A 16,300-nucleotide genomic window follows, 5' to 3' on the forward strand; every position below is an offset into this window, starting at 1 on the left:
TTTTTTTTTTGAATACTGGTCACATTTCTTGAGCTGAATAAAAATGAAAGAAAAAGGAACTTTAATTAATGGAATGCCTTTTGATTTGTAGAGCAAAACTGCCAGAGCAGATGTACCAGCAAAGAGGATTAGATTGTCCCTTCTCTGACGCACTGAAAATTTCTTTTTCCCCTTGTAGTAACCCCCATTGAGGAGAGGCTGTCTTTAGTGTCTAAGATTCAGCACTGCTAAAGAAACTGTTGTATTTGGGTACAATGGGCAGCTCTCACAAGACTAGACAGAATATGTGAGGGGAGAGCTAATATTCCTTTAAATCCAAGGTTGATTCCACTTCAGTATTTAAAAAAGCCTAAATAAAAGAGAATTTCTGAGTTCTTTCAAATCTCATCAAATATGTATTAAAGTGAATCCTGCAGCAGCCATGACTAATGTTCATCCCTTTTAAAAGCTCAGATATGTTAGATGAAGAGTCTTAAACCTATTTCTGTTTTATCTGTATTAGTACATCAATTCACCTATTTCTGAGATCTTTGTCTCTGCTTCCAGTTTCTTTAAGCAGGCTGGAATGATGAAGTGCACATTTAAGTGATGAATTTTATACATACAAATTAAGCTTGATTAACAAATTCCTTAGGTATTTAATTTCAAATATTTAAAATGGTGCTTTTGAAACTCTAGTTTGAAGAAAAACTGATCTCCAATTCAATATTATTTATTTAACTTTCTTTACACTTGTGAGATAAGATGTATATTTAAAAGTCTTTTTTCCTAATGCTCACTTGAGTTAATTTTGAGTTTCCTCTGTACTGAGGAGAAGCAAAAAAAAACCCAGATTGTATTGGAAACTCAGCAGTGCACATGCTGAGGTGGTGAGTATGCAGCAGCCTAATTTATCCAAAGAGAAACTGAACGGCTGCAGGAATCAAAATAAATACTTACATGCTTTTTCATATATTATGTTCGACCTATAATGTCTGCACAAAACAAGAGGGGCAATGAAACATTTTGGTGTTTTCTTTAGTCATTTGCTTTGAAGGAAAGGAAAAAAGTAAAATTTTTCAGGCTACAGTGTTTATTTCTTGGGGGTTTGGATGACTCCTGAAATGGAGCAGGCACACAGAGCTTCAGTTTACATTTTTTTCCTTTTCAAGCAATAGTAAGTCTGGACTACATTTATTCCCGCCTTAGCCAAAGACTAACCTTGATGTCAGCTTTCACGAGGATGAGCCCAAAATCATGACCTTATTGCTTACCGGTTGGTTAAATTATTATGTCCTTTCCTGCCTGGTATTTCCCTGTTGTTAGACTGAAAAATTCTTTTTTCTAGACAGAAATGTATCCTGGTTTTACCCAGAAGAATGACTCCTATATTGAAAAATTATTTAAAACAGTTAAAATTCTCTCAGCAAAATTCAGAAGTTCTGATATAACTGGGTCACAATAAAAAGACAGGAAAATACATTTTCACTGTAAAGCTAGAAGAGAAATTTAAGATAGGTAGTAAAAAAGAAACATTTTTGGCAATGTAATTTCAGAAGTCTCAGGAATAATGTCTTCTCAAAGATGAACAGGAGACATCTGACTGCAGAGGAAAATTTACCTTATTCTACCTATGTAAAATTCTGGGGTTTTTCTGGCAGTGCTCACAGGGAATATCTCTGCCAGCCTTCTTTTTTATTCTCAGCAACAGCAGATCTTTTATATCTAGACTTCCAAACACCTACCTGAAAATACCAAACATTCATTGTGCTCTTCATATCCTATTGGGGCAGTGGAACATATATATGAAGATACAAAGAAAACTTTCAAAAATGTGATTGGCACCCCAAGAGCTTTCTTTTAGGCCTGTTTTAGGCATTTGTGTAAATCAGCGGGAGCTCTCACTAGCTTGCATTATCAGCCCCTGTGCTCTGGAACACAGCCTCCCAAAGGCGAGAGAAATGGTGATCAACTCCTCATGCTTTGGTTTCAGGGACAGTAGCAGGAACAGCCTTCATTATCAGGGTAGCTAATTCAATCACCATTTGAAGGCGTAACTGGGGTAAGGGGTAAACACAGCTGTCAAGGCAGAAAAAACAAGGAAGAAGGAGATTTGTAAACTAAAAAGGAGCTAAGTCAGAAAGACACAAAGACTTTAGCATTTAGAGCCAGAAGCATATAACAGTGACTCTCCTCATTTCACAAACTGGAACATGCGATGATGCCAATGCTGTCCTTTTCAAAGAATTACGAAAATAATAAACTGTTTGACACAATCATTGAGCAAATTATCTTCTTCTGTCATTGTGCTGCTGTTTTCTTTTTAAACCAACATTGACAAAGGATAGGGAACCCCAAAATTTTGTTCCTAGAAGGCTACTTTGGCCAGTCAGGCTGGGGACTGTATAGCAAATAACAGAAATCCACCACCACCACCCCCAGCAACATGATGGCCATTAACAAACCACTACAAAAAGTCACTTATGGGTGGGACTGTGTCCCCGGGTTCCCTCTGAGAGCCAGCTGGCGGGTAGTTTGGTGAGGTGAGGCTGCCATGAGCTCTGAGGACCCTGGATCCCATCTGTCCAGGCACAATCTTCAGCCTCCAAACAGCTGGGAGAGATTCCAGCCTCGGTGATCGCTCGATCCCCTGGGGAACAAGCACAGCCTTACAGGTGGCCCCTCTGAGAGCTGTGTAGAACAGACCTGCAGGCCACAGGTGGCTGCAGATTGGCATTACCAGGGCTTCTCTAATAATTAATTTCAATATACCACTTCTGTCGTGTTTACTTCCCCAGAATGGTTTCTATTCCCAAATGTCAAACAAAAATCAAAGCCCTAATGTTTTATTTAGTAAAAAATGGCTGCTTCTGGTGCAGAACTTGGCTATGTGCTTCTCTTCCACTGGATAAGTTAGTAGGTGGTTTAGGCCATGACGCTGAGAAGTTCAAGTCCTAATGAAACATTTTAAATTTGTTTCTTCTTCTTGTAAACCAGATGTCCTGATTTCAGCTGGGACAGAGTTGGGTTTCTTCTTATTAGCTGGTGCAGGGCTGTGTTTTGATTTTGGTGTGAGAACAGTTGTTAGCACACCTAACTTTTTTTTGGTTTTGTTTTGGTTGTTGCTGGGTGGTGTTTATACTAAGTCAAGGCATTTTTAGTTTCTCAGGCCCTGCCAGCAGGAGGGCTGGAGGGACATGGGAAACTGGGAGGAGACACAGCCAGGACAGGTGACCCCAAAGTAGCCAAAGGATATTCCATACCTTGGGACATCACGCTCGGTGTATAAACTGGGAGGCTGGCCAGGGCGGGCCAGTTGCTGCTGGGGCACTGGCTGGGCATGGGTCAGCGGGTGCTGAGCAGTTGTGCTGTGCATCACTTGTCTTCTTTTCTCCCTTCCCTTCGGATTTCATTCCTCTTCCCCCTCCCTCCTTTCCACTATAGCTGTTACTATTATTAATATTGCTCTTTCATTTTCATTTTATTTCAATTATTAAATTGTTCTTATCTCAACCCCCGAGTTTTACATTCCTTTCCGATTCTCCTCCCCATCCCTCTGGGTGAGGGGGGAGTGAGCGAGCAGCTGCGTGGTACTTAATTACTGGCCAGGGTTAAACCACGACACCAAATTATACATTATACTTGGCATAATACTGCTGTTACTATTATAGTTTATATTGGCATCCAAAGTACGTACAACCTTCCCTCACAGAGACCTGTCCATGAACAGTACACACATCATTGCCAAGGAACCAGAGCTTTCATTTAGCCAGCTGTAAATGCTGTAGAACACAAATCAAAAGTCGATAAAGGAAATTGGCAAGCCATCAACAGCAATATTATGATGGTATTGTTTCTACAGCCCCTCCAACATCATTGTGGGTGGCTTTACCAACCTCAGCTACTTCTCATGTGTACATAGTTAGTCTGCAGTTCGTTCTTCCACACTCACCTCACATACCAACAGTGGGTAAAAACAAGCGCATGGCTTGCTTACCAGGGGACAGTGATGCATTGCTCTCCCCTTCCCAGCCTGAGCTTGCTTGGTTGTGTATATCCAACTGTTGACCCCTACCCTCAGCTTTGAAACTTAGAAAAAAAAGAAGTGAAATGAGTTTAAAATTGTTACCTTGTGGCAAAAAGGCATATCCTAGCAAAATTTTGTCATCTAGACGACAGATCCCTAAAGTGACCATTATAAAACTAACTAGATCATTACAGCATAGACATTTTCCAGAGCTTTCACTATCCTGTAACAAAAATCCAAGATTGGCAGAGACAAGGATTGCAGTTCACGTAGTGCACAGAATCAAAGAGTGAATACGTAGACTTATTTTAGGAAGTTATTAACATTTTAATTAGTAACACGATTGTGGCTATGAAGTGTGGGTGTAGTAATATTCCTGTGATAATGACAAGAAGCAGAGGAGTCAGGCAGGGATCAAATTTTCTTTTCCCATAGATTTCCTAGATGTCACTAAGATTTTCATCGTCTATTCCTCTTTCATTTTCAACATGAGTTTTCATATACAATTTTACTGTGGATGCTTCAATTTTTTAATGCAGTATATATCATTCATGGACATAAAGATTGGCTATAAAATTGTGCTTTTGTTTGTTTAATTGTAAGAACAACATTTATTAGGAAGGAAAACATAGCTTTTTAATATCCAGCTATTGAAAGAGCTACAAAACATGTCTTCCTTTATACTGGTTTTGTTATATCTGTAGTGACAGAATTAAACCTAGCATTTTGGGCTTGTGCATGAAAATTGAATTAGCAACAGAATGTAATGTGAATAAGTTTATCACAGTCACATTTCCATAACAGCATTACAACCACTTTACTTGCACTTGCTGTGTAATTAAATGCATGATTCAGCCTGTTTTGTTAAATTACATTCATGTCTACATATGCAAAGATCTGATTCTTTTCCTTTTCTTTTTTTTCTTCTTTTTTTTTTTTTTTTTAATTCTGGAATAGAGTTAAGATGGAGCCAGTTAAATCAATGCTTGCTTATGAAGCATTACAGTAATTCTTTGTTCCTTGTATTTTTTCTTTTTTATTTATTTAACTCTAACTTGCTTGGTTTGTAATCAATAATGTTGTTCTATTCCAATACCTAGATGCTGCTCACTTGTTGTAGCCTATTATCTACATACCATAAGATTTATTCCCCCTTAAATACCTCTCAATAACTTGCCTTACTTGGCTTCTCTGTATTCAACTTCATCCCGTTCTTACTGCAAACACATCTCTTTGACACCAAACTCTGGAGTTTTCAATCCACTTGTAACTCTAAACCACATACAGTTATTACTCAGTCATTTAGCTCTCAAAATACCAAATATTCTACTTGATTTTGAAACTACCCACTCTGCAATTCATGTCATAGCTGCTAAAGTAGACTTTTCCATAATATACCATATTGTTTTTCTTTTGCTCCTCCCATCAAACACAGCTTTGCAGGTTTTGCATTTATAGCTTGAGAACTAAGAAGGTATTAATTTGTGCATTAAATTATTTGATTTAGACACTGTCCTTGATAACAAACTCATATGTCGTGCCATGAATCAGGAAATAGTTGATCACTAGACCTGTACCAGCGGTGTTCTTGCCTCCTTGCTCTGTGTGACATGAGAATGATTAGCAAAATAAGACTTACTGATGACTACCCCATCCCAGCTGCATAGCCTCAGCATGACTATTGGTAAGTGAACAGACATCAAATAAAGATGGAAATATGCATCCATGGGAGAAACATCACAGTGGCTCTGGCTATTATTGTCAAATCAACTTGCAAAGCACAGAGCTGGGTTACCAGACAAGTCTTACGCCATGAACGGCGAGGTAGCCAAGGCAGGGCTACAAAAACAGCTCTTGAAGGCTGCAGTCAGTTGCTCTGGCAGAGTGGGACAAACAAGAAGTGTTATGTTAAGAAGGACAGAAGTTATGGGCAAAAATTCCCAGGTAAAGGCGGAGACAGAAGCAACAAGCGAGAGGACGAAGATGTTCTACTGCAAGAAAGAAAAACAAAACAGGTGGGAGGAAGGTCAAAGATCCACTAGTGTTGCTGTGTGATGGCAGCTCACACAGAGGAACAATGTGAAGCTCTTTCCCATTCACAGCTCCTCTCAAATACTGCAATATGAGGGATGATATAACATTTTAACACAGAGTGTATTCCCACCCCTTTTTTAATGCAGAGACTATGAACCCAATTTAGGCATGTAATTCAGGCATAGACGCACTTCCACTTTGGGTGCCTGCTACCAGTAGGAGGGAGAAGAAGAGGAAAGCCTGAAAGCAGAAGGGTGCTGTCCCTGTACCCAGAGGAGGCCATTGGCTTTGCCTTCTAAAAACCACACTGCCCTTTGCATGGTGCAGCCTCAAGGGAGCCAAGCACACTGTTATCCAGGACACCACAGAGCAGGGAGGCTGGCTACCCTTCAATACAGCCTCAAGGAAATCAAATTCTCCTCAGATAAAGAAGACCTGGACTCACTGGATTCAGGGTTTCCTCTTCCCAAGAATGAGTGCTAATGGCAGTGTATGATGCAAAGAGGACATGACTGCTGTTTGCAGTTCAGGGTGCGAAATAGTTACCTGTGTCCTCAGCATGAGCATACATGAGTATTGAGAGGGTTTTTTAAAGCCTCCTTTCAACAACATGCCTAGGAAGATCAGTGCCTAAGGGGTTAGGTACATAGCTGGGCTGGAAAGATGCTACCCTGTTTCACGAAAAAGTTTTATTTGTATTAATCACAAGATCCAATTCTGCCAACTTAACTGTCATTGAATAAGCACCTTGATCTGTGAGCAAATCCATCAAAATCAATCAGCTCTTCCTACATACTGAGGTTCAATTCAATATAACTCTGAGTAACAGGATTACGGCCTTCAAGAAAATATGATTCACTGTGTTATCCCCTCACTTCCAAAAAACCCACTTATCATAGACTTACTGTCATTGAATCTTCCTCTTTTCAAGGTCCTATTATTCTTTTAAATGTGTCTTAAAAGAACCCTGCCATTTTCAAAATTTGTAGTTGCCATCAGGGCACTTTATATCCCCAAATGAAAGGTCAGGACAGATTCTAAATTGGTATCAACTGGCAAAAATCCATGAGCTTCCATGGAGCTGAATCTATTCACATCAAATGCCTTCCTGGCCTTTTGAGAACAAGATTTTATTGTTGTTATTATTATTATACTTTTAAAGGCTACCGAGGCAGCAACATTTATGCAATTCATTTCCTGAAACTTGGGTCTGTAAAAAGAAAGCAAAACAAAAAAAAAAAAAACCAAACTTATTTTCTCTTTATTAATTTTCTAATTAAATCCACATGGAGAAAATTGCCAATCTAAAAATAATTGGGTGTATATTCTTGTTCTTGTAAGCATGAAAAATTTTTTAGCAAACACGATTGCATGAAATGTCCCTTATAATAGGCTCTGTGGCTCTCACAACTAATTGTGACATTATAGGATAGGAAAAAGACCACAGAGCTCCCCCACCATTGACCTGAAGAAACAAGCATACTAATATATGCACAAAAGTTGTCCTGAAGCTAAACCCCTGCCTCTTGCTTAGAGCCTAGGGCTGCCGGGCTGCCGCTGTTGAAGGGAGCGGCATTCAGAGCAGAGCCATGACAGCCACGTTATGCCTAGAACGATTTTACAGGATCAGGAGCATGTATGCTGTCCCTTGGCTCCCACATACAGAGACTTTGGGTTTCACCACCACCACTTAGCATCATGGTGTCCAGTAAAATGCCATTTACTCTCTCCAGGTGACCCTGCTATGGCAGAGTTCCTCCTGCTGACAAGCCAGTGTCTTGCTCTTGGGCTGAGTTCCCATAGCCGCTCTGCTCAAAAGCAGCACAAATTAACAGGGTGCTCAATTTTAGGCAGACTAACAGTTTCCAGGCAACGCAATGACCCTTTTTGTTCAGAGGTATTGTTTTGTTAACTGTAATTGTATATACTATCTCCACTTTAATGAGAGGCATCTAGTAAATTACACAGGGAAGCATTTCGCTGAAGGGAAGAACACAGGCACCCTGAGAAACTCCAGCTGTTACTCAGCAGTATTTATTATTTATATGCCATCCCAGTTTTCTGAGTGAGACACTTCACATTGCAACAAAGCAGAAAGCAAAGATGTTATCAGTTGATATCTTGCAGTTCTGGATGTAAAAGTTTAACTGTTTGATCCTACGGTCTTTAGGCAGGTTGCTCTCGGCCTTTAATACGGTTTGTGCTGCCTAGTGAATAGTTTACAGCAGATGACCAAATGAGCCCAAGAAATTCTCTAGTAAAATAAATGAGCTTCATTTTTTCTGATGAGTAGCATTAAAACTACACCGTATCTTCTTTCTTCTTGAAAAAGGCATAAGGATATGACAGGTGGAGAATAGTGTTGCTTGCCATTGACAGGCAAAGGCACATGTCCATGTGCCTAATCCAGCCATGCTGTTAATTGAAAGTCTTTGCAGAGGAAATAGGAAGTCATTACAGTTCACAGCTATTCACGTACATGCAACAAACCTGGAGAGGGATCATAACAAAAAGTTAGGAGAATGAGAGAAAAAAACCAATTAAATTTCCTTTTCTTTCATTCTCATCTCTGGTTGACTTCTGCTCTGGGTGCTGTGGTACTAGAGAAAAGCTCTAAAGCCCAGAAAGAGACAGATTAACCAATCCACCTACCCACAGCACCCTGACATCAAAGGCTTTAAACAGGAGCAAATGCACTGATAGACTGTGAAAGGTGAACCCAGATGACCTGCAGCACAGATGTTTGATTTCATGGGACACCATATTGAGCGAACATTCCCATCCCAGCTAAACAAATCACCTCTGTTATTCCTCTAGGATATGCTTTGTTGAAAACTTTCCAGAGATGGCATGTTTGGGCCATCTGTTTGCACACTGATCAGAGGCTTTGTAGACCAGGTAGGGATGGGTGTAAAGAGGAAAATCTCCCATATACTGCAGAGAATGACTGACAATGGAGAACAAAAGAGTTGTCATCAGTTTAATTAAGCCTTCAGGTCTGTGGAATAAAAACACTGGATTAATGATTAATAGCCAAAACACATAGCATTCTCTTCAAAGAACAAAGTGATGTACTGTTCAATAACACCATGGATACTAGGAGAGTGGGCAGAGCTGTAGTGAGTAAGGGAGAATTATGGTGCCATATGGCAGCAGAGCCCACACAGAAAGAGCAGCTGCAAATCCATGGCAGCAGCAGCAGCTGCTGGAAGAGACTAAGGGACAGGGAACCCCTAAAAAAGCCCTGGAATAGAAAATATGATGGTGTGGGGAGTGCCAGTGCAGCTGTAATTCTTCCTACAGTTCTGAACATGGGTTAATCACAATTGGTAGACACTGCAGCAGAGTGGTGCAAGGTCATAGGGACATTTTCCTGGTTGTGACTTTTTGACCGCCAAAAGCCTCCCAGCTGGCTCTGTCATGTCTCTGTGCCCTGCCCCTCCATCCTTCCCAAGATGACTCCTGTGCTCTTATGATGGGAAAACAACCCTGAAGAACCAGTTCTGTACCTAATCTGGAAGTTCCCTATGTATAGCTCTGCAATTAGGTGGTGGTTTAGATAGATGTGGCACAAAACCAACAGTAGAGCAAAGGAGCCATGAGTCAGTCCTCAGCCTCCACTCTTCAACCCCTCCTGGCTGCACCTACTTGTGGTGAGGGAGAAAGGGAGGTACATGCAGATCGGCATTAAAGAATAACCCTTTACCAGAGGGTTGCTCCACCCAAATACATGTTTCAATAGCTTCTGTTAGGAGTATACAAAAAACTACATTTCTAACACCATGGAAAGAAAAAACAGAAGGAAACACTGTGCTAAATAAAATACAGCTCCTAACAAAAGGAGGCTTGGAGTATTATAGCTATGATTTCCTGTTTGAATGTGCACGTACCTTTTAGAAAAGCAGCCAACCTCAAAGAAAATTCCCAGTGATGGCAAATCTATCAAAACTCTGAATAAGTTGTTCCTTGGCTTAATTAGTCTCATCATAATATGCTAATCAATAGTAAATAATTGCTTTTTAATGGCTACCACTCTTGCAGACTTTAATTATCCACAAGTTTCCTGTAAATCATCACCATCCAACCAAGCAGTAACAAACCCAGTATTAGCTCTGAAGCTTCACAAAAATCTTTGGTGATTTGACTGTCTCATCCAGGAGGCTCAGCCTTGCCCCTCCAAAGTCAGGCACTCAGAGCAGATCAGCATATTTGGAAAAGATCAGACTACAGACGGGGGAAAAGACAAGTTTCACCCATCTTTACCAGGAAGAGTATGGCTTTTACACAGCTGTTTTTTTGCTTTTACTTAACACATGCATCTCATTTGTGATGAAAAAAATTCTGTCCTCATTTCATTTGGGTAGGTAGTACATACGGGAAAACCTTCCATGTGGCAGCAGTGATCTTAACAGATGCTCCCCTTTGGGCAGACATGGGCTTTTAATGGAAAAAGAGCTGAGTGAGGTGCCAGGTACCTTATCTTGATGGACCAAATTCATTTTGAAATGAAAGTTTAGTTTATCTCCAGTGTACCTTATTTATGATGTTAGCTGTTAGCTGTTATCCTGCATCACAAGCAATGTTAAATTAAATATATTCACATCAGATACAAAAACAGGGAATTGGAACTTAAATCAGTTAATGAACACAGTCCATTAAATTGGCAACCTAACCCATGAAAAGGGAGATTATAATTGCAGCTTATTCTTCATCTGTCATTCATTTCTCTTCAGGGAAATGATTGTTGCTTTTTACATGGAGTCATCAGTCAGACTCATGGGTGCCTGATGAACTGTGATAAAATGAGCATAAGAAACATAAAGAGTCAAGTCATTCGTTACTTTCTCTTGTACACCACTTGTAGACAAGGTGCCAGCTGCAGGAAAATCTCTCTCTGCCCCACACTTGAGTTGCAATAGGCCTATTATTCAGTGCCAGGCTATGGTTTCCTAACTTTTCCGGCATCAGCTTAACAGTAGCGTCAGCTGGGCATCATGCCATGTACATCAGCTATGCCTCATTTACCCTCCTGCTCCCAATTAGCTAGACCATGATGATAAAACCAGGAGAAAGACCTTTGGGTAGAAGGCACATATTTATTTGGCCAACAGTCTAGTAAAAGGAAGGAAGGATGAGGAACTCATAAAGGGGAGGAAGGATGGATTGTGATCTTGGCTGTTCTGCAAATGCTCTGCGTGACTGCCTCCTCAGCCTCCTCTTCTACTTCCCCCCACAACTGGGATAATTCTTTGCTTTGCTCATGGGAGTCTTGTGAGCTACTCAGATACTGCAGCAACAAGACATAGAAATGACTATAAATAAAGGAGTCCAAGAACTTTAAATAGCAGGATGAAACACTCTTGTTCACAGAACTACAGTTACTCGCTGATGTCTGTTCATCAAAAATCTTTGTTGAATTTCATGTCATCATATTTTGTTTGCTGTGGCTGTTAGCTTGTGAAGCAATCAAGTCAGCTGTAATCCAAAAAGCTGAATGTGGTTATTTTGGGTAGAGGAAAGAAACCTTCTGCTTTAAGACCTTTGTGCAAGAGTTACAAGCCACAGCAACATAGCTGTGAGAGAGCAAGCTGTTTGATTTATCCAGCAAGTAGTGTTTGCAGTAGCACACAGGAGCATTACTCTTTATAGAGACCCCTAGGTTTGAGATACAAGCAGGGCTTACTATATGCTGGACAGGAAAAGTGCAGTTTGCAAGTCCCTGATAATGACTTTGTGCCATTACCTGGAAGTGGAAAGACAGATCACTTAAATGCAAAGATCCTGTATCTCCCTGTGAATCATGGTAGAGCAAATGTTGTTCTCAGTTCCAAGGCAGGCAAATTGAGGAAGAGATGCTAAATACCTCTCCAACAGCTACAAAGAAAATCTTCACCTGGAAAAAACTCCACAGTGTTTAAAATTTGCTTCATTTTGGCCCTTCATCCCATTTTCTGTAACCTGTTGCCTATCCTCTAAAAAATCCTTTCACCTACATGATTCACGGTCTTCTGAAGAGAGATGTTCTTTTTGAAGATAATGGAATTGAATTAATATTGTGTGAAGTCCTCCAGGAAATTTGACCCAGTCTGGTTGTGACAGACATCCAAGGCTGACACAGCCAGTCTGGGAGTACCAGCACCCAACACGGGGCTTATTGCAGCCTCAGAACATGGAGACACAGCAAGAGCCAAGGTAAAGATCCTGTCCAGACCAAATGTCTGCCCTTTGCAGGTCAGAAAGGTGGTGAAAGTCAGCTGCAGATCCCATTTGATGAAGCCTAGTTCCCATCCCTTCCCACCACCATTAAAATGGTCAAATTGGGACCTGAAATGAGTCGTTTCCTCATCTGGGCCCCAGGCATTTGTTGTAGTTTGTAATCTTGGCTGTGACCCTCTATTCATCAAAATGAGTGACAGCGGAAGCAAAAGAGAAGGAGAGATCAACATGTGGTGCCATTTTTACACCATCTGGTAGTAAGTATGGGGCTGCATATGGGCAAAACACTACTTAGAAGGCTTTTAAAATGTTTACCTACAAAGACCTGCTAGTGCACTGGTGCAGTCTTTCCTAGCAAGAATAATTCTCAGAATTACTATATCTTTTAAAACTCATGACAGTATTTAAAAGTCATGTCCATGTTTCACCTAAACAGGCTTTCTGTGGAAGGCACTGAATAGAGTGTAAACTGCTTACAAAACCTGCGTATTTGTATGTGACTTTCATTCTCCTGATTCAAAGACTTTGAATTTGTCGAGACATCCTACTATTTGACTTCACTGAAAAGTTTCAGCTATTCTTTAGAGACAAAATGCAAGTCAATATCAAGTCTGTAGGAATTAGTTTCATCTGCATTGTAATAATCATCTCTGCCTCTGTTTACTTTCATGTTTCTTTGTAAACTGGATGACTAACACATTTGTTCCTTTCTGGCAATCATAATTCCAATCATGTTCAAAGCTAATTCCAAGTTTCTTTGAGAGCCAAAAGTTCTTATCCAGTAGATTGTTTTTCATCTTTGGAGTGTGCTTAGAAACACTTACCCATTTTCATTCTAGGATTCATGTGATCCCATCCCTCTTTAAAGTAACCACCCAAAAGGTTTATACTGTGATGCCTTGAACATGTTCCTAACTTTGCTCACACAAATTAATGGCATTCACTCTCACGTTTGTAGAACTGGGCACTGAGTTTCTACATGATCTGAGTACAGAATGTAAGCATATAACCTCCAGCAAACCATTAAAGTGAACAGATTTACTTTGTTAAATAAAACACTACTCCTCCCTTACTCACATCCCCAAAACTTTCTTTCACTACTGTGTGCAAGATAGTGTGTCAGTGGAAAAGACATGTCTTAGTTTCACCAGTATTTGGAATGCTTTCCATTTTTCCTTCAGTGGGCTTTCTACCAGGGCATTGCAGCCCCAAGCACTCTGTCATAATTACTCAAATAATTAACAAGGAGATCATTTAAGTTGAGCAAGTTTGAATACACCCATTGCTCTCTAACATGGGAACATCCACAAAATGGGATGGTTGTGCAATGGCATTTGTACGCAATATCAAATAATCTGGAACACCATATGAAGAATATACTAAAAGTCACGGACAGGATGTCTCCTTTGCAGAGAAAAGAAAGTGCTAGTTTTCAACTGAAATACGAAGTGGAAGAAATGCTTGCTTTCTTAAAAAAGTACTTTTGTGCCAAACATTTTGGAGATATTGTTGAAGAACAGTCCTTCCTCACATAGAAGTTATCCCTGTGATGCTGCCAAGGTCAGTGCCTGAGTGGGTGATTTGCCAAGTAAGTGCCAGTTGTGTAATATATGCTGTAGCAGGCATGGAAGCAGATTTTACTTTCACACCCGCCTTCTGAATTGGCATTCTTTGCCTCTTTTGTGCCAATGTTGCTTCTCTTTCCCATTCTGTGCCCTCTCTTTTCACTGGAATGCCCTCTTCCTTCACATATGAGCTGAATGTCCCGTTGTTTTCTAGAAAGCAAGACTTGCTGAATATGGATTTTATGGAAGTCACACAGGAAAGACAGACTGTATTACTTGCTACATACCTTATTCACATGGCTATCCTACCAGAAGTATGTTATTTTAAAAAAAAAAATCTCATATTTTGTCATATGTACTTGTCTTATATAACATATAACGGGGATGAAAACAGCTCTTCATTCCTCAGGAGCTCTTCTTTCTCATCAAATCATTCTGTCTTCATGATTGCATAATTTTTTCTTTTTTTCTCTCTTAAATCTTGATTGTCTTCAGATGTCTTCCTTTTAGTTTTGCAAATTACCATTGATTAGTTAAATATTTTCCTACTTTTCAGTCCTTAGCAATATGTTTTGGGTCAAGTCTCTAACAACTCCACAGAGAACTGAAGCACTTCTTTCTGAATGCTGACACTTAGGTTTATCCTCTCAAGTAGGCAAACCGGCTTTACCAAAGACTTCTTAGAAGCAAGTGTTAGCAGGCAGTTAGGTTTACACAATCAAATTATAAAAATTATTGCACAATATTAGAAAGTTTCTGAAAGTTAGATGTATCTTTGGCTGAGTTAGAGGGTGAGATCCTTCTAACATGCGTTGCTTTTAGTCCAGGCCTGCTTTAGACCACAATATCCTCCTCCTTTGCTATGTGAGCAAGGCAGGATGAACAGGATGAGCAGGGACCATATCTTTAGAGTCCCACACCTACCCCTTGGTGGCCAGAGTAGCAGATCAACCTTGCATCTTTTGAAGTTGCAAAGGATTCCTTTCAAGAGCCAAGAATGGGCTGAGGAATAACAGTTGCTCTGAGGCTTTGGATGTATGTACAGGTTACCTCAGCTACACAGGGCTTCACCCAGCAGTCAGACAGCTCTGTTAGTCAGGATGTGTGCTCTGATCCTGGGGTAAGCGTTTGGTGTTTCAGCTTACCTTGCATCTTACCTTTCAGTGGGGCCTAATCCAAGTTTATTTTTCCTGTTATCCCAGGGTGTGTATGTAGGCAATTACTGCCACTCAGCCAGTGCTTGGTCAAATGTTAAATATATAACGTGATGGGGTGTGGAAGCTTTGAGTCATAATACCTTTACTGAATGTCTTCAAGGTAGATATTTAAACTGCTCCTTGGCTCCAGAAAGAGCCCAAATGTTAAACCACCCAAGTAGGTTATTGAAGTATTTTGTGTACGTCTTTTAGTCAGAAGACACAGAAGGGACCTCATTGTGCAGGGCTCATCAAGCTTCCAGAGATTTGTGAGATCCAGTTAATACATACTGTCAGGGGTGGCTGCTGCCACTGCAGAGTGACCACCCAGCAGTCTCATACCTGGTATGCACAAAAGTCTTTGGAGTGCAATTATTTTGTCACAGGGATTCCTACTTAGGAGAACTTATCTTTGCAAGTATTAGTTACTCATCTATTAATGCCTGCTATCAATAGGAAACAAACAATAAAGACACCCTGCTAGAAAAAAGGGGGGGAAAAAGTATTTTTTGAAATGTATGAACAACGTTCTTTTTTTATTTCTGCTGAGACCTATGGTTTCATCTGGGCATATGTCAAAGTAAGCTATCAAGAAACAGTAGTTAACACTCAGTTTAGGCTCCCTGTCAGGTTTTTCTATTTGTAGGTTTATGAACACACAGAACCTGAGGGACATTACGTATAGCATTTGTATGGGAACAGAAGGAGAATGAACAGAAATTCATTATTTTCTTTGGAAATATTATTAAATAGGTCACCTTCTTTAACAGAGAGGAGAAAGTCTGCAGATGCTGATCTTTGAAGCACTTTGAATCACGCTTTCCCTTGCAGAACACTGATATCTGCACTTTGCTATAAATGAACTCAGAAGAATTGCAGGTGTAGCCATCTACTATTATTTTCAGGAACCTAAATAGACAGAAACCTTGCACAAGCTTCCCAATATTTCTTTGTAGAATTTGATTGCACAACACATATTTAAGCAGTTTAACTAGATTTGCAGAAAAGAAGCCCAAACTTACAGAACACATGACAATGTATTCTTACCTATGCCAAAATATATTTTATTCTGATTTAAAATCATCTTTTGCTAAGCTGTCTTTGTGAGTTACTTTCTCAGTGGGAGGTTTTATTTCTCCAGCTCTTCCTACAGTAAATCAGTTTTTCTTTTTTAATAACCACTGTTTATTAACTTCCTTCCTATCAGAGCCTGAGACAGGATGCTCAAATTATCTTATTCTTCCAGAGACTGTATTTAATCAGAGGCTTCGCTTTATCTCATT

General features: G+C 40.1%; 1 protein-coding gene across 7 annotated transcripts in view; it reads left to right on the forward strand.

Moving 5' to 3' along the window:
• Window positions 1–16,300, forward strand: part of PTPRZ1 (protein tyrosine phosphatase receptor type Z1) — a 183,740-nt gene continuing 167,440 nt past the window's right edge. For all 7 annotated transcript variants that reach the window (XM_080393865.1, XM_080393867.1, XM_080393866.1 and 4 more), the window contains exon 1: window positions 1–16,300. This exon is cut by the window's right edge and continues 22,540 nt beyond it. The gene's annotated coding sequence lies outside the window, so the exon portion shown is untranslated.

This window comes from Falco punctatus (genome assembly GCF_963210335.1).
Source record: "Falco punctatus genome assembly, chromosome: 6".
Lineage (NCBI taxonomy): Eukaryota > Metazoa > Chordata > Aves > Falconiformes > Falconidae > Falco > Falco punctatus.